This window comes from Oncorhynchus gorbuscha, unplaced genomic scaffold, assembly GCF_021184085.1.
Source record: "Oncorhynchus gorbuscha isolate QuinsamMale2020 ecotype Even-year unplaced genomic scaffold, OgorEven_v1.0 Un_scaffold_5629, whole genome shotgun sequence".
NCBI classification, from domain to species: domain Eukaryota; kingdom Metazoa; phylum Chordata; class Actinopteri; order Salmoniformes; family Salmonidae; genus Oncorhynchus; species Oncorhynchus gorbuscha.
Window position 1 is genome coordinate 1 of NW_025749392.1, and position 17,500 is coordinate 17,500.

Genomic DNA, 17,500 nt, shown 5'->3' on the forward strand with positions numbered 1-17,500 from the left:
AAAGAGAGAGACAGAGAGAGAGATAGAGAGGGAGGGGGAGAGAGAGGGAGAGAGAGAGAGAGAGAGTGAGAGAGAGAGAGAGGAGATGAGGAGGCTATACTGCAGTGTTTCACCAGAGAGAGAGAGACAGAGAGAGAGAGACAGAGAGAGAGAGACAGAGAGAGAGAGACAGACAGACAGACAGACAGACAGACAGACAGACAGACAGACAGACAGACAGACAGACAGACAGACAGACAGACAGACAGGCAGAGAGAGAGATAGAGAGAGAGAGAGAGAGAGAGAGAGGGAGAGAGAGAGAGAGACAGAGAGATGGGAGATGAGGAGGCTATACTGCAGTGTTTCACCAGAGAGAGCGATTCAACGAGTTCCGTGAAAGCTGTTCGAAACGCTTCAATGACGACTGACTGACCGACATCACCATCAGTGATGTGTACCGTTTAGAGAAGTGTGCTCTGCCTCGCCTTGACATCATCCCACCTCTTCCTCTCTCCCACCCCTCCTCCCTACTACAACTCACAACCCATCCACTCATCCCTCCTCTTCCCTCTCTCGTTCCCCCTCTCCGTCCTCTCTGCTCCCTCTTCCTCTCTCTCGTCCCCCTCTTCTTCCCTCTCTGCATCCCCCCTCTTCCTCTCTTCGTTGCTCCCTCCTCTCTCTCCTTGTAACAGTGGCAGAGAATCTGGAAGAACTTGGACAAGTAAACATGTGAAGAAGAAGGAGAAACCAGCTGAATGAAAGCATCACCTCGAATGACTCCAGCTGAATGGATGGTCCCTCTACTCTCTGAGGGGGCGTGGCAGCTGCCTCTGATGGTCCAGCCGAATGGATGGTCCCTCTATGAGACGTGGCAGCTTCTATATCTCTGAGGGGGGGGGGTTTGAGCTCAGCTGAATGGATGGTCCCTCTCGACGTAGCAGCTTCTATACCTCTGAGGGGTGAGGAGCTATATCTCTGTGAGGGGGAGGGGTTTAGGGACTCCAGCTGAATGGATGGTCCCTCTACGAGACGTGGCAGCTTCTATATCTCTGAGGGGGAGGGGGTTTAGAGACTCTGAGGGAGACGGCAGTTTAGGGGGTGTGGTAGAGACTCCAGCTGAATGGATGGTCCCTCTATGAGACGTAGCAGCTTCTATATCTCTGAGGGGGGGTGTAGAGACTCCAGCTGAATGGATGGTCCCTCTATGAGACGTAGCAGCTTCTATATCTCTGAGGGGAGGGGGTGTAGAGACTCCAGCTGAATGGATGGTCCCTCTATGAGACGTAGCAGCTTCTATATCTCTGAGGGGGGAGGGGTGTAGAGACTCCCAGCTGAATGGATGGTCCCTCTATGAGACGTAGCAGCTTCTATATCTCTGAGGGTGGGGGGTGATTTAGCGTGTGTGTTGTTGTATCGCCGCTTACACGTTGAAAACACACAAAACCATCCCTGAGGTATTTTTGATTCGATATGAATTAATCAGCCAATCAAAAAAAGAGTCATGAGTTGCTGAGAGGTTTGATGTAGTTTTGTACAGTACGATGCTACATCGTGTGTGTGTGTGTGTGTGTGTGTGTGTGTGTGTGTGTGTGTGTGTGTGTGTGTGTGTGTGTGTGTGTGTGTGTGTGTGTGTGTGTGTGTGTGTGTGTGTGTGTGTGTGTGTGTGTGTGTGTGTGTTTGCGTTTATAAGCGGCGGTGGTTTAAGGTTGTAAAACACCAAAGTAAAAACAATTCAAACATCAAAGGTTTTATCATGCTGTTTACCTGCAGACAGACAGATGATGAAGACAATAGAGACATATCCTCACGCACACACACACACACACACACACACCCCTACACACACACACACACACACACACACACACACACACACACACACACACACACACACACACCACCCCGAGGTTTCCTCCAGCAGTCCTCAGTCCCGAGGTTGGGGGTGGAGGAGACAAGACGGAGACAGACTTTAAGAGGCCTGACCGCCAGACGGAAACAGACTTTAAGAGGCCTGACCGCCAGACAGAGACAGACTTTAAGAGGACTGACCGCCTGACACACAAACAGTTTTCGATTTACAAAAAAAAAATTGTCGTCATAGTCCGATAGCAACACAACGTGTTGCCGTGGAGATTCGAAGTACCCTGTTTCCAAGGGGATAGAAAGACAACAAAAAAACACGCCAGCTCTGTCCAGTGGCGAGTTGAGAAGAGATCGTTCGGAGCGTTCGGCGGCGTGAGAAGGTGGAACGTTCGGCACGCAGTCCGGGGGTTTGGTCTCTTCGCTCTCTGGCCACCCCCTCCTCTCTGGCCACCCCCTCCTCTCTGGCCACCCCCTCCTCTCTGGCCACACCCCCTCCTCTCTGGCCACCCCCTCCTCCTCCTCTTTTTGTTTGAGGAAGAAGAAGAAGTAGCAGAATCCAAAACTGTTACTAAAACTCAGGGTTATTTTCTCCTCTGATTGCTGATTGGTTAATCCCCTCTCCTCCGTTGATAGTCAGCGAGACCAGCATTCATTTAGAGTTGAACAAAGTGGTGCCAACCACACCCTGAATATAACACATGCTAAATAATTAAGCTGAGTGAATATTTAAAACATTATAACTTCGAAAGATGTAAGGAGGATAAAAGATCTGAAATAAGGGGTTATTATTACGTTAAAACTAAATTTAGTTTTAAAGAGAATTTTTAAAATAAAATTTTAAAAAAGCAAGGTTGCTATATTTTCTATGTGCAGTCACTAATCAAAAATACCCAGAATCCCTCACCGGCAGGTTTTCCGTTCACCTGTAAACACACGTTTTTATAAACTACAACTCCCAAAGTGTATAAACTACAAATCCCACAGCCCATTTCTGACCAAGCGTACAGCAAGCTCAACCCAGCCCTCACTTAGCTAGCTCTACCCAGCCCTCCAAGCTAGCTCTACACAGCCCTCACTAAGCTAGCTCTACCCAGCCCTCACTAAGCTAGCTCTACACAGCCCTCACTAAGCTAGCTCTACACAGCCCTCACTAAGCTAGCTCTACACAGCTCTCACTAAACTAGGTCTAACCAGCCATCACTAAACTAGATCTATCCAGCCATCACTAAACTAGATCTATCCAGCCATCACTCTTCCCGAGACCTGTCAAACCAGGACCGACTTCTTCCTGCTCTCTGTTGTAAGCTCTCTCTACCTTGTCTCTCTCTCTCTTGTCTCTCTACCTTGTCTCTCTCTGTCTGTCTCTCTCTGTCTCTCTCTCTGTCTCTCTCTCTCTGTCTTTCTCTCTGTCTCTCTCTCTTCTCTCTCTGTCTTTCTCTCTCTCTCTCTCTCTCTCTCTCTCTCTCTCTCTCTCTCTCTCTCTCTCTCTCTCTCTCTCTCTCTCTCTCTCTCTACCTGTCTCTCTCTCTCTGCTCTCTCTCTCTCTCTCGTCTCTCTACCTTGTCTCTCCTCTCTGTCTCTCTACCTTGCTCTCTCTTCTCTCTCGTCTCTGTCTCTCTCTCTCGTCTCTCTACTCTCTGTCTCTCCTGTCTCTCCTTGTCTCCCTCTACCTTGTCTCTCTCTCTCTCTCTCTCTCTCTCTCTGTCTCTCTCTCTCTCTCTCTCTCTCTCTCTCTCTCTCTCTCTCTCTCTCTCTCTCTCTCTCTCTCTCTCTCGTCTCTCTCTCTCTTGTCTCTCTACCTTGTCTCTCTCTCGTCTCTTTCTCTTGTCTCTCTACCTTGTCTCTCTCTCTCCTTGTCTCTCTCTCTCTCTCTCTCTCTCTCTCTCTCTCTCTCTCTCTCTCTCTCGCTCTCGTCTCTCTCTCTCGTCTCTCTACCTTGTCTCTTCTCTCTCTTCTCTCTCTCTCTTCTCTATCTCTCTCTCTCTCTCTCTCTCTCTCTCTCTCTCTCTCTCTCTCTCTCTCTCTCTCTCTCTCTCTCTCTCTCTCTCTCTCTCTCACTCTCTCTCTCACTCTCTTGCTCTCTCCTCTTCCTCTCTCCCTGCCAGATATGCTGGTGGCCATATTTGTCATGATAAGAGGCGTAGTGGCCACATCAAACACCAACCATCTGTCAGGCTGTCTGTCTCCCCCTGTCCTCCCCCCTCCTCTCCTCTCTCTCCTCTCCTTCTCTCTGTTAGGCTGTCTGTCCCCCCCTCTTCTTCTCTCCCCCTGGGTTGGGCTAAACTACGGCTACCTCTCTGTCTGTCTGTCTCCGCGTCTGTCTGTAGGTCTGTCTGTCTGTCTGTCCTTCTGTTTATCAAGTCACAGAGCTGTAGACTAGCTAGACTGACTAACAGGGGGAACAGAGGGGAGGAGGAGGGAGGAGTGAGGAGGAGGGGGGAGGAGAAGCCAATTCCAGATCCAAGCCCCCCTCCTCCCTACCAACTGTCCACATCCTATCTCTCTCTCTCCTGATTCCTCCTCCTCTCTATCTCTCTCTCTCCTGATTCCTCCTCCTCTCTATCTCTCTCTCCTGATTCCCCCTCCTCTCTCTCTCTCTCCTGATTCCTCCTCCTCTCTCTCTCTCTCCTGATTCCTCCTCCTCTCTATCTCTCTCTCCTGATTCCTCCTCCTCTCTATCTCTCTCTCCTGATTCCTCCTCCTCTCTCTATCTCTCTCCTGATTCCTCCTCCTCTCTATCTCTCTCTCCTGATTCCTCCTCCTCTCTATCTCTCTCTCCTGATTCCTCCTCCTCTCTCTCTCTCTCCTGATTCCTCCTCCTCTCTATCTCTCCCTGATCTCCTCCCTCTCTCTCTCTCTCCTGATTCCTCCTCCTCTCTATCTCTCTCCTGATTCCTCCTCCTCTCTATCTCTCTCTCCTGATTCCTCCTCCTCTCTATCTCTCTCCTCGATTCCCCCTCCTCTCTATCTCTCCTCCTGATTCCTCCTCCTCTCTATCTCTCTCTCCTGATTCCCCTCCTCTCTCTCTCTCTCTGATTCCCCCTCCTCTCTATCTCTCTCCTGGTTCCTCCTCTCTCTCTATTCCTCCTCTCTCTATCCTCTCTCCTGATTCCTCCTCTCTATCTCTCTCCTGATTCCCTCCTCCTCTCTATCTCTCTCCTGATTCCTCTCCCCTCTCTATCTCTCCCTGATCTCTCTCTCTCTCCTGATTCCTCCCCCTCCTCTCTGATTCCTCCTCCTCTCTCTCTCTCCTGATTCCCCCTCTATCTCTCTATCTCTCTCTCTCTCCTGATTCCCTATCCTCTCTATCTCTACTCTCTCTCTCCTGATTTCCTCCTCTCTCTATCTCTCCTGATTCCCCCTTCCTCCTCCTCTCTATCTCTATCTCTCTCTCTCCTGATTCCTCCTCCTCTCTATCTCTCTCTCTCCTGATTCCCCTCCTCCTCTCTGTCTCTCCTGATTCCCCTCCCTCTATTCTCCCTGATTCCCCTCCTCTCCCTCTCTCTCTCTGATTCCTCCTCTCTCTCTATCTCTCTCTCCTGATTCCCCCTCCTCTCTATCTCTCTCCTGATTCCTCCTCCTCTCTATCTCTCTCTCTCTCCTGATTCCTCCTCCTCTCTATCTCTCCTGATTCTCCTCTCTGATTCCTCCCTCCTCCTCTCTCTCTCTCTCTCTGATTCCTCCTCCTCTCTATCTCTCTCTCCTGATTCCTCCTCCTCTCTATCTCTCCTGATTCCTCCTCCCTCTCTATCTCTCTCTGATTCCTCCTCCTCTCTATCTCTCTCTCCTGATTCCTCCTCCTCTCTCTCTCTCCTGATTCCTCCTCCTCTCCTATCTCTCTCTCCTGATTCCTCCTCCTCTCTATCTCTCTCTCCTGATTCCTCCTCCTCTCTATCTCTCCTGATTCCTCCCCTAATTCTCCTGATTCCCTCTCTCTCTCTCCTGATTCCTCCTCCTCTCTATCTCTCTCTCCTGATTCCTTCTCCTCTATTCTCTCTCCCGATTCCTCCTCCTCTCTCTATCTCTCTCCTGATCCTCCTCCCTCTCTCTCTCTCCTGATTCCTCCTCCCTCTATCTCTCTCCTGATTCCTCCTCCTCTCTATCTCTCTCTCCTGATTCCTCCTCCTGTCTATCTCTCTCCTGATTCCTCCCTCCCTCCCTGATTCCCCCTCCTCTCTATCTCTCTCTCCTGATTCCCCCTCCTCTCTATCTCTCTCTCTCCTGATTCCTCCTATCTCCATCTCTGATTCCTGATTCCTCCTCCTGTATATCTCTCTCCCTGATTCCCCTCCCCATCTATCTCTCCTGATTCCCCCTCCCTCTATCTCTCTCCTGATTCCCCTCCTCTCTCTCTCTCCTGATTCCTCCTCCTCTCTATCTCTCTCTCTCCTGATTCCCCTCCTCTCTCTCTCTCTCCTGATCCTCCCTCCTCCCCCATCTCCTCTCTCTCTCTCCTGATTCCTCCTCCTATCTCTCTCTCTCCTGATTCCCCCTCCTCTCCTCTCTCCTGATTCCCCCTCCTCTCTCTCTCTCTCCTGATTCCCCCTCCTCTCTCTCTCTCTCTCTCCTGATTCTCTTCCTCCTCTCTCTCTCCTGATTCCTCCTCCTCTCTCCTCTCCTGATTCCTCCTCCTCTCTATCTCTTCCTGATTCCTCCCCTCCTCTCCCTGATCTCTCTCTCCTGATTCCTCCTCCTCTCTATCTCTCTCTCCTGATTCCTCCTCTCTCTCTCTCTCTCCTGATTCCTCCTCATCTCTATCTCTCTCTCCTGATTCCTCCTCCTCTCCATCTCTCCTGATTCCTCCTCCTCTCCCTCTCTCCTGATTCCTCATCCTCTCCATCTCTCTTTCTCCTGAATCCTCCTCCTCTCTATCTCTCTCTCTCCTGATTCCTCCTCCTCTCCATCTCTCTTTCTCCTGAATCCTCCTCCTCTCTATCTCTCTCTCTCCTGATTCCTCCTCCTCTCTCTCTCTCGTCTTTCTACCTCCTACTGTCTGTCTGTCTGTCTGTCTGTCTGTCTGTCTGTCTGTCTGTCTGTCTGTCTGTCTGTCTGTCTGTCTGTCTGTCTGTCTGTCTGTCTGTCTGTCTGTCTGTCTGTCTGTCTGTCTGTCTGTCTGTCCATGAATCATATGACGGGCCAAACCTCTCACTACAACTCCTGGAAGGAACAGAGAGATCCGTAGAGAGAGAGAGGTCTACAACTCCCTGGAAGGAACATAGAGATTAGTAGAGAGAGAGCTTCAACTCCTGGAAGAAACAGAGAGATCAGCAGAGAGGGAGAGAGAGCTTCAACTCCCTGGTACGTATATCTGGCTTAACATGTGAGTAGTAGTAGCTGTAGTAGCAGAAGAAGAATAATAGGTGTGTCTATGGCATCCTAAGTGGATAGTAGATAGTTATAAACTATAATAAAACACAGCAGAAAGACTTGTAATAACCTACTAATAATTATAATCAGTAAGTGAATTAAACGTCTGACTCCAGACTGGGTATCTTCTTATAAACCCGTCTATTGCTGAACTGGGCTGAGTTTAGTGCCCCTCGCGGTGCGGCTGAGTAAGAACTCGTCTTATTGGCTACATAAGGCATCACATGCTCTGTAATGTACATGTCATTGGCTGGTATCCGTCCTCCGTCCCGGGAGCAGTAGGAAGCGGCGGATTTGACCGAGGATCTCAGATTGTTTTTCGTTGCGTTGCGATGTTTTGAGCCCTCCTCCTCCCAGCTGTTTGTAAATGTCGGAGGAGCTGCGTCCGTGGACGAGGCGCGCGTCGTCCTCAGCGAAGACGCCATGAAGGGGTTGTCAGAACCATGTTCGGGGTACAGTGACTTGCTCCGTTTGTTCTCCTCCAGGTTGAACAGCATCGACCTGGAGCCCAAAAGCTTGTCGGCCTGGCGGACGCTGAAAAGGTTGGCATAGGGAGAATCGTCCAGGAAGCAGCGGTCTTTCTCTTTGAGGCTGACGGAGCGAGCCGGACGCCCCAGATCTATTTCTTTAGGCTTCTCCAGCATGATGTTGTCGAACGAGTGTTGGCGGGACATACGCAAGCGGTTTCTCTTCTGGACGTGCGGACCGTCCGTCTGAGGCCAGTAGTGGCCGAACATCTCGTCCTGATGTTGATGCATTCCCTGGTCCGTCAGCAGGGCGTCCTGGAGCAGCTGGTCTTCGCTGATGTCGTAGAGGTTAGCAGTGTGGAGGCACGCTTCGCAGCGGTTGTAGGGCGAGCGGGCGGGCGGCGGCTGCGGCGGCGGCGACAGAAGCGGTGTTTGTGGGCGTGTAGTGACCCGGGGTGTAGCTGCTACTGGCAGGGAACTTGGACAGACACGAGCGGCAATGGGTTTGTTTGGAACGGTCGTTGGTCTCGTGGGGCGACAGGGACGAGCTCTTATCCTTCACGCCGTAGTGTTTAGAGTAAGTCGAGTCCGGGAGCAGGTCGACCTCGGCGTGGTGCAGCGGAGACGAGTTGAGGTGGATGATTGGCTGATCCTGACACTTCCTGTAGTTGTCGTTGTGGTCAGAGTAGATCTCTGGGTAGTCCAGGTCGTCGGCGGCCAGGCCTCGACTCTGCGGTAGTGTAAAGGATCAGAGTTGAGATTGAGTTCTGAGTCTATGGTGTAGATCTGTCCTTGTCCCTGTCCTCCCACTCCTCCACCCCCTCCGCTGCCCTGCTTAGTCTTTCGTAGGACAGCTCTAAGGCTGCAGTCCCTCGGGTATTTCGCGTCACCTGTCTTTTTTTTAATCCGTCCTTGTTCTTCAGGTGCTTGTTGTTTTCTGGGTCCTGGTACGAACCGCCTCCTCCTCGGCTGGAGCAGTCAGAGATGTCTGAGTGAGCTGCTTCCCTCCGGAAGGTATCGTTGCGTCTTCATGGAGATGCGGGGTCGGGGGACAGCATGTCTGGGCCCGGGACACCTGGACCATGCCGCATTGTGTCCACGGACTTCTTCCACAGGCCTCTGGGTTTGGCGTTGGTCTGGGCGGCCCGCGCTCACCGCCACTTCCACGGAGTTTGGGTTTGACTCGTTGAGGGTCAGAGGGTGCTGTCCGCCTTGGAAGATGTAGTTATTCAGGTGGTCTTTGTGTCGGTTGGCCAGGTACGCCTGGAGGTCGCCCGTATCGCCGCAGATCACCTCTTTAGGGCGTAGCTTCGATTGTCGGCGTAGATGAAGTTACCTTAAAATAAAATATATATTTAAAATAACTGACTTGCCAAGTTAAATAAAGGTTAAATAAATCAAATAAAAATGTTTTTTAATGATTTGAAATGCATTTATATCCACGATGTGTGGTTGTAATGTGTTTGAATCAAAAAAATCAAATTGAGAGAGAAAAACCTTTCTCAGCCATCATATCCATGATCATGGGCCCCGCCGAGTGCATGAACTCAGCCGCACGCTTGGGGGAATTAATCCTGGACGCAGACAGGTTGGACATGTTGGTCATCTGTTTGGCTGACTTGATGAGCTTCAACATGTTAGCCTGAGGGCTAAAATCCAGCTCGGACTTCTTTTTCATGTCGATGTGGACGCCGTGGATACAACTCCAAATCCCCTACAGAGAGAGAGAGAGAGAGAGAGGGCGAGGAGGGAGATGGAGGACAGAAATTAAGAGCGAGAGGAGGGAACGTGGAGGAAAGAGAGGAGAGACAGAGACAGACAGAGACAGAGAGACACAGAGACAGAGAGAGAGAGTGACAGAGACACAGAGACAGGAGGGAGACAGAGGAGAGACAGAGACAGAGACAGAGAGAGAGACAGACAGAGACAGAGAGAGAGAGAGAGAGAGAGAGAGAGAGAGAGGAGAGAGAGAGAGAGGCAGAGACAGAGAGACAGAGACAGAGACAGGAGACAGAGAGAGAGAGACAGAGAGACAGAGGAGAGACAGAGAGAGTTTGACAGAGAGAGAGAGACAGAGTGAGAGACACAGAGACAGAGAGACAGAGACAGAGAGAGAGAGACAGAGAGGAGAGACAGAGAGAGAGAGAGAGAGAGAGAGAGAGAGAGAGAGAGAGAGAGAGAGACAGAGACAGAGAGAGAGAGAGACAGAGACACAGATTATCATCTAGGGATCATCATTTGAAGTTTGACTGTTCTCTAAAAGTCTGTCTTCTGGTAACTATGACCCATGTATTCTCCTTCCCAGTAAAGGATAATTCATCAGGATCACATTAGTATCGACTGACTCAGCATCTGAGAAACCATCTCATTCATTTCTCTGAACATTTAACATAATTACTTAGATAGTATTCCTGACCGTATTGAAATGATATTACTACCCAGAAAGGTGCAGCGGAGGAGACGGATTGTGTCTGTCCCTCTCCCCATCCCCTCACCTCCCTAATAGCCCAGCCCCTCACCTCCCTAATACCCCAGCCCCTCAACTCCCTAATAGCCCAGCCCCTCACTCCCTAATACCCCAGCCCCTACCTTCCTAATACCCCAGCCCCTACCTCCCTAATAGCCCAGCCCCTAGCTCCCTAATACCCCAGCCCCTACCTCCCCTAATACCCCAGCCCCTACCTCCCCTAATACCCAGCCCCTACCTCCCTAATACCCCAGCCCCTACCTCCCTAATACCCCAGCCCCTACCTCCCTAATACCCACAGCCCCTACCTCCCTAATACTCCCTAGCCCAGCCCCTACCTCCCTAATACCCCAGCCCCTACCTCCCTAATACCCCAGCCCCTACCTCCCCTAATACCCCAGCCCCTCACCTCCTAATACCCCACCCCTACCTCCCTAATACCCCAGCCCCTCCCTAATACCCCAGCCCCTACCTCCCTAATACCCCAGCCCCTACCTCCCTAATACCCCAGCCCCTACCTCCCTAATACCCCCAGCCCCTACCTCCCTAATACCCCAGCCCCTACCTCCCTAATACCAAACAGCCCCTACCCCTAATACCCCAGCCCCTACCTCCCTAATACCCCAGCCCTCACCTCCCTAATACCCCCAGCCCCTACCTCCCTAATACCCAGCCCCTACCTCCCTAATACCCCAGCCCCTACCTCCCTAATACTCCAGCCCCTACCTCCCTAATACCCCAGCCCCTACCCTAATACCACAGCCCCTACCTAATTCCCTAATACCCCAGCCCCTACCTCCCTAATACCCCAGCCCCTACCCTAATACCCACAGCCCTACCACAGCCCCTACCCTAATACACCAGCCCTACCTCCCTAATACCACAGCCCCTCACCTCCCTAATACCCCAGCCCCCTAGCTCCCTAATAATTTCAGTCCCTACCTCCCTAATACCCCAGTCCCTACCTCCCTAATACCCCCAGCCCCTACCTCCCTAATACCCCAGCCCCTACCTCCCTAATACCCCAGCCCCTACCTCCCTAATACCCCAGCCCCTCACCTCCCTAATACCCCAACCCCTACCTCCCTAATACCCCAGCCCCTACCTCCCTAATACCCCAGCCCCTAGCTCCCTAATACCCCAGCCCCTAGCTCCCTAATACCCCAGTCCCTACCTCCATAATACCCCAGCCCCTACCTCCCTAATACCCCAGCCCCTCACCTCCCTAATACCTCAGCCCCTACCCTAATACCCCAGCCCCTAACTCCCTAATATCCCATCCCCTACCTCCCTAATACCCCAACCCTAGTGCCTCCATACACCAATCATAACAGCCCCTATCCCTTCTCCTCTACCCGCCATAACATTGACATTAAACCATACCCCTAAACCCTAACCACTACCCCCTAACCATTATACACTAACCCTTACCCCCTACCCCCTAACCCTACCCCCAAGGCCCTAACCCCTACCCCCTACCCCCTACCCCCTAACCCTAACCCCTATCCCCTAACCCCTACCACCTAACTCTCTACCCCCTACCCCTTAAATCCTACCCCCCTAACCCCAGTCTTACCCTGCGTATAGGGAACAGTAGTCCCGGTGTTCCCGTACAGACTCCAGTGAAACAGTTACTCTCCCTACCCCCTATCCGCTACCCCCTAACCCTAACCCCTACCCCCTACCCCCTACCCCTAACCCCTGCCCACTAACCCCTACCCCTAACCCCCTACCCCTACCCACTCACCCCTACCCCCTATCCGCTAACCCTACCCCCTGGCCCTACTACCCCTACCCCTAACCCTACCCCTGCCCCCAGCCCCTGCCCCCTACCCCTAACCTAACTCTACTGCCCCCTAACCCCACTAGCCCCTGCCCCTAGCCCCTGCCCCCTAACCCTAACCCCCTACCCCCCTGGCCCTAACCCCTAACCACTAATCCCTCCCTACCCCCTACCCCTACCCCTACCCTATCCGCTAACCCCTAACCCCTACCCCCTAACCCCTACCCCCTACCCCACTGGCCCCTACCCCCCAACCCCTACCCTTAACCCTAACCCCTACCCCCTAACCCCTAACCCCTCCCCCTAATCCCTACCCCTACCCTACCCCTACCCCCTAACCCCACCCCTGGCCCTAACCCCTAACCCTACCCCTACCCTAGCCCTAACCCCTACCCTAACCCTACCCCTACCCCTTCAACCCCTACCCCCTAACCCCTAACCACCCCCTAACCCTAACCACTAACCCCTACCCCTACCCACTAACCCCTAACCCATAACCCCTACCCACTAACCCCTACCCCTGGCCCTACCCCTAACCCCTGCCCCTACCCCTACCCCCTACCCCCTAACCCCTAATCCCTAACCCCTACCCCTGCCCCTACCCCTAACCCCTACCCCTACCCCTAACCCCCAACCCCTAACCCCTGCCCCTGCCCACTAACCCCTACCCCCTATCAGCAACCCCCTACCCCTAACCCCTAACCCCTAACCCCTAACCCCTACCCACTAATCCTACCCTAACCCTGCCCCTACCCCTAACCCACCCTAACCCCTACCCCCTACCCCTACCCCCTAACCCCTGCCCCCTAACCCCTGCCACTACCCTGCCACTAACCCTACCCCTGCCCCTACCCCTAACCCCCTGCCCAACCCCTAACCACTAACCCCTACCCCCTACCCACTAACCCCTAACCCATAACCCTACCCCCTATCCGCCCCCTAACCCCTACCCTAACCCTACCCCACTAACCCCTGCCCACTAACCCCTACCCACTAACCCCTGCCCCCCTACCCCCTAACCCCTACCCCTAACCCCTACCCCCTAACCCCTACCCCTACCCCCAGTCTTACCCTGCTTATAGGAGAACAGTAGTCCCAGTGTTCCCGTACAGACTCCAGTGAAACAGTTACTCTCCCTGCCCCCTAACCCCTACCCCTACCCCCTACCCCCTACCCCTAACCCCTAACCCCTACCCCACTAACCCCTGCCCCTACCCCTACCCACTAACCCCTACCCCTACCCCCTACCCCCTACCCCCCCCCCCTAACCCCTACCCCTACCCCTAACCCTACCCCTAACCCCTACCCTAACCCCCCCTACCCCTAACCCTACCCCTACCCCCTACCCCCAGTCTTACCCTGCTTATAGAGAACAGTAGTCCCGGTGTTCCCGTACAGACTCCAGTGAAACAGTTACTCTCCCTACCCCCTAACCCCTACCCCTAACCCCTAACCCCTACCTCCTACCTCCTACCCCCTGCCCCCTACCCCTACCCCTACCCCCTACCCCCTACCCCCTACCCCCTAACCCCTAACCCCCAGTCTTACCCTGCTTATAGAGAACAGTAGTCCCGGTGTTCCCATTACAGACTCCAGTGAAACAGTTACTCACCCCTACCCCTAACCCCTACCCCTACCCCCAGTCTTACCCTGCTTATAGAGAACAGTAGTCCCGGTGTTCCCGTACAGACTCCAGTGAAACAGTATCTCAACCTCCAGTAGAAGAGATGCTCTGATATGAAGGTAATGAGAGACAGTCCCATTGCGGTAGCCAGCATGTAAAACACTCCGGCCATGTTGTCAACGTCCAGCTGACTGGACATCACCTCGTTCTTCTCATGGTGACAGATCCCCGTTAACCACTGAGCTTCCAGCTCCTCCATCTCACCTGGAGGGAGGGAGGGAGGAAGGGGAGAGAGAGGAGAGAAATAGGGAGAGAAGAGAATGGAGAGAGGAGAGAGGAAGAGACAGGGAGGAAGGGATAGGGGAGAAGAAGAGGGGGAAGGAGAGAGTGAGAGGAGAGAGATGAGAGACAGAGAGAGAGAGTCAGAGCAGTAAAAAAGGGAGGAGAGAAATAAAAATATCATTCACTTTATTGTCTGGTCCTCTTCCTCCTCCTCCTCCTCTACCTCCTCCTCCTTTTCTCTTCCTCCTCCTCCTCCCCCTCCTCTTCTTGCTCCTCCTCCTCCTCTACATCCTCATCCTTTTCCTCTTCCTCCTCCTCCTCCTCCTCTTCTTGCTCCTCCTCCTCCTCTCATCCTCATCCTTTTCCTCATCCTCCCCTCCTCTTCTTCCTCCTCCTCCTCCTCCTCCTTTCATCTTCCTCTCATCCTCCTCCTCCTCCTCCTCCTCTCCTCCTCCTTTCCTCCTCCTCATCATCCTCCTTTCCTCTTCCTCCTCTCCTCCCCCTCATCATCTTCCTCCTTCCTCTTCCTCATCATCATCATCTCTCCTCTCCATCCTCATCCTTTTCCTCTTCCTCTTCCTCTCCTCCCTCCTCCTTTCCTCTTCTCCCTCCTCCTCCTCCTCCTTTCCTCTTCTTCCTCCTCCTCCTCCCCCTCCTCTTCCTCCTCCTCCTCCTCTACCTCCTCCTCCTTTTCCTCTTCCTCCTCTTCTTCCTCCTCCTCTCTCTGACATTTAAGGTCCCATTAATGCTTGAGTACGCCATGTGTGTGTGTGTGTGTGTGTGTGTGTGTGTGTGTGTGTGTGTGTGTGTGTGTGTGTGTGTGTGTGTGTGTGTGTGTGTGTGTGTGTGTGTGTGTGTGTGTGTGTGTGTGTGTGTGTGTGTGTGTGTGTGTGTGTTTGACATCACTAACCACATTATACAGACAGGAAGGAGAATGTCAGTGTCTGTCCCAAATGTTCCCTATTCCCTATATAGTACACTACTTTATACAACAGCCCTATTCCCTATATAGTACACTACTTTATACTACAGCCTATTCCTATATAGTACACTACTTTATACTACAGCCCTATTACCTATATAGTACACTACTTTATACTACAGCCCTATTCCTATATAGTACACTGCTTTAGCCCTAGCCCTATATAGTACACTACTTTATACTACAGCCCTATTCCTATCTAGTACACTACTTTATACTACAGCCCTATATAGTACACTACTTTATACTACAGCCCTATTCCCTATATAGTACACTACTTTATACTACAGCTCTATATAGTACACTACTTTATACTACAGCCCTATTCCCTATATAGTACACTACTTTATACTACAGCCCTATATAGTACACTACTTTATACTACAGCCCTATTCCCTATATAGTGCACTACTTTATACTACAGCCCTATTCCCTATATAGTGCACTACTTTATACTACAGCCCTATTCCCTATCTAGTACACTACTTTATACTACAGCCCTATATAGTACACTACTTTATACTACAGCCCTATTCCCTATATAGTACACTACTTTATACTACAGCTCTATATAGTACACTACTTTATACTACAGCCCTATTCCTATATAGTACACTACTTTATACTACAGCCCTATATAGTACACTACTTTATACTACAGCCCTATTCCTATCTAGTACACTACTTTATACTACAGCCCTATTCCCTATATAGTACACTACTTTATACTACAACCCTATTCCCTATATAGTGCACTACTTTATACTACAGCCCTATATAGTGCACTACTTTATACTACAGCCCTATCTAGTACACTACTTTATACTACAGCCCTATTCCTATATAGTACACTACTTTATACTACAGCCCTATTCCCTATATAGTACACTACTTTATACTACAGCCCTATTCCCTATATAGTACACTACTTTATACTACAGCCCTATTCCCGATATAGTGCACTACTTTATACTACAGCCATATTCCCTATATAGTGCACTACTTTATACTACAGCCCTATATAGTGCACTACTTTATACTACAGCCCTATATAGTACACTACTTTCTACTACAGCCCTATTCCCTATATAGTGCACTACTTTATACTACAGCCCTATTCCCTATATAGTGCACTACTTTATACTACAGCCCTATTCCCTATATAGTGCACTACTTTATACTACAACCCTATTCCCTATATAGTACACTACTTTATACTACACCCTATTCCTATATAGTGCACTACTTTATACTACACCCTATTCCCTATATAGTACACTACTTTATACTACAGCCCTATTCCTATATAGTGCACTACTTTATACTACAGCCCTATATAGTGCACTAATTTATACTACAGCCCTATTCCCTATATGTTGTACTACTTTATACTACAGCCCTATTCCCTATATAGTACACTACTTTATACTACAGCCCTATTCCCTATATAGTACACTACTTTATACTACAGCCCTATATAGTACACTACTTTATACTACAGCCCTATTCCCTATCTCTCTTCTATATCTTATCTCTCTTCTCTCTCTCTCTTCTCTCTTCTCTCTCTCTCTCTCTTCTCTTTCTCTCTCTCTCTTCTCTCTCTCTCTCTCTATATATATATCTATATCTAATAATAATCTAATCTTCTCTCTAATAATCTCTCTCTCTCTCTCTTCTCTCTCTTCTCTCTCTCTCTCTCTTATATCTCTATCTCTCTATCTCTCTCTCTTCTCTCTCTCTCTCTTCTCTCTCTTAATCTCTCTCTCTCTCTTCTCTATCTCTCTAATCTCTTCTATATATCTATATCTCTCTCTCTATCTTCTCTCTCTATAATAATAATCTCTCTCTTCTCTCTCTCTAATATCTCTCTCTCTCTTCTCTCTAATCTCTTCTCTCTCTTCTCTCTTCTCTCTAATCTCTCTGTATATATCTCTCTTTATATATATCTATCTATCTCTCTATCTAATCTATATCTCTCTTCTTCTCTCTCTCTTCTCTCTTCTCTCTCTTCTCTCTCTTCTCTCTCTCTCTTCTCTCTCTCTTCTCTCTGTTTCTCTCTCTCTCTCTCTATCTCTCTCTTCTCTTCTCTTTCTCTCTATATCTCTCTCCTCTCTCTCCTTTCTCTCCTCTCTCTCCCTTTCTCTCTCTCTCTCTCTTCTCTCTCTTAAATCTCTCTCTCTCTTCTCTCTCTGTCTCTCTCTCTCTCTTCTCTCTCTCTTCTATCTCTTCTCTCTCTCTATCTCTTCTCTCTCTTCTCTCTCTTCTCTCTCCTCTCTCTCTCTCTTCTCTCTCTCTCTCTCTCTCTCTCTGTCTCTCTCTCTCTCTCTCTCTCTCTCTCTCTCTCTGTCTCTCTCTCTCTCTCTCTCTCTCTCTCTCCTCTCTCTCTCTCTGTCTCTCTCCTCTCTCTCTCTCTGTCTCTCTCCTCTCTCTCTCTCTGTCTCTCTCCTCTCTCTCTCTCTCCCTCTCTTCTCTCTCTTCTCTCTCTTCTCTCTCTCTCTCTGTCTCTCTCCTCTCTCTCTCTTCTCTCTCTCTCCTCTCTCCCTCTCTTCTCTCTCTTCTCTCTCTCTCTGTCTCTGTTTCTCTATCTTCTCTCCATATGTCTCTCTCCTCTCTCTCTCTCTTCTCTCTCTCTCCTCTCTCCCTCTCTTCTCTCTCTTATCTCTCTTCTCTCTCTCTCTGTCTCTCT

At 50.6% G+C, this 17,500-nt stretch overlaps 1 pseudogene; it reads right to left on the minus strand.

Annotated features, from left to right (window-relative positions):
* Positions 1–7,307: 7,307 nt before the first annotated feature.
* LOC124029141 overlaps positions 7,308–17,500 on the minus strand; it is a 12,231-nt pseudogene continuing 2,038 nt past the window's right edge.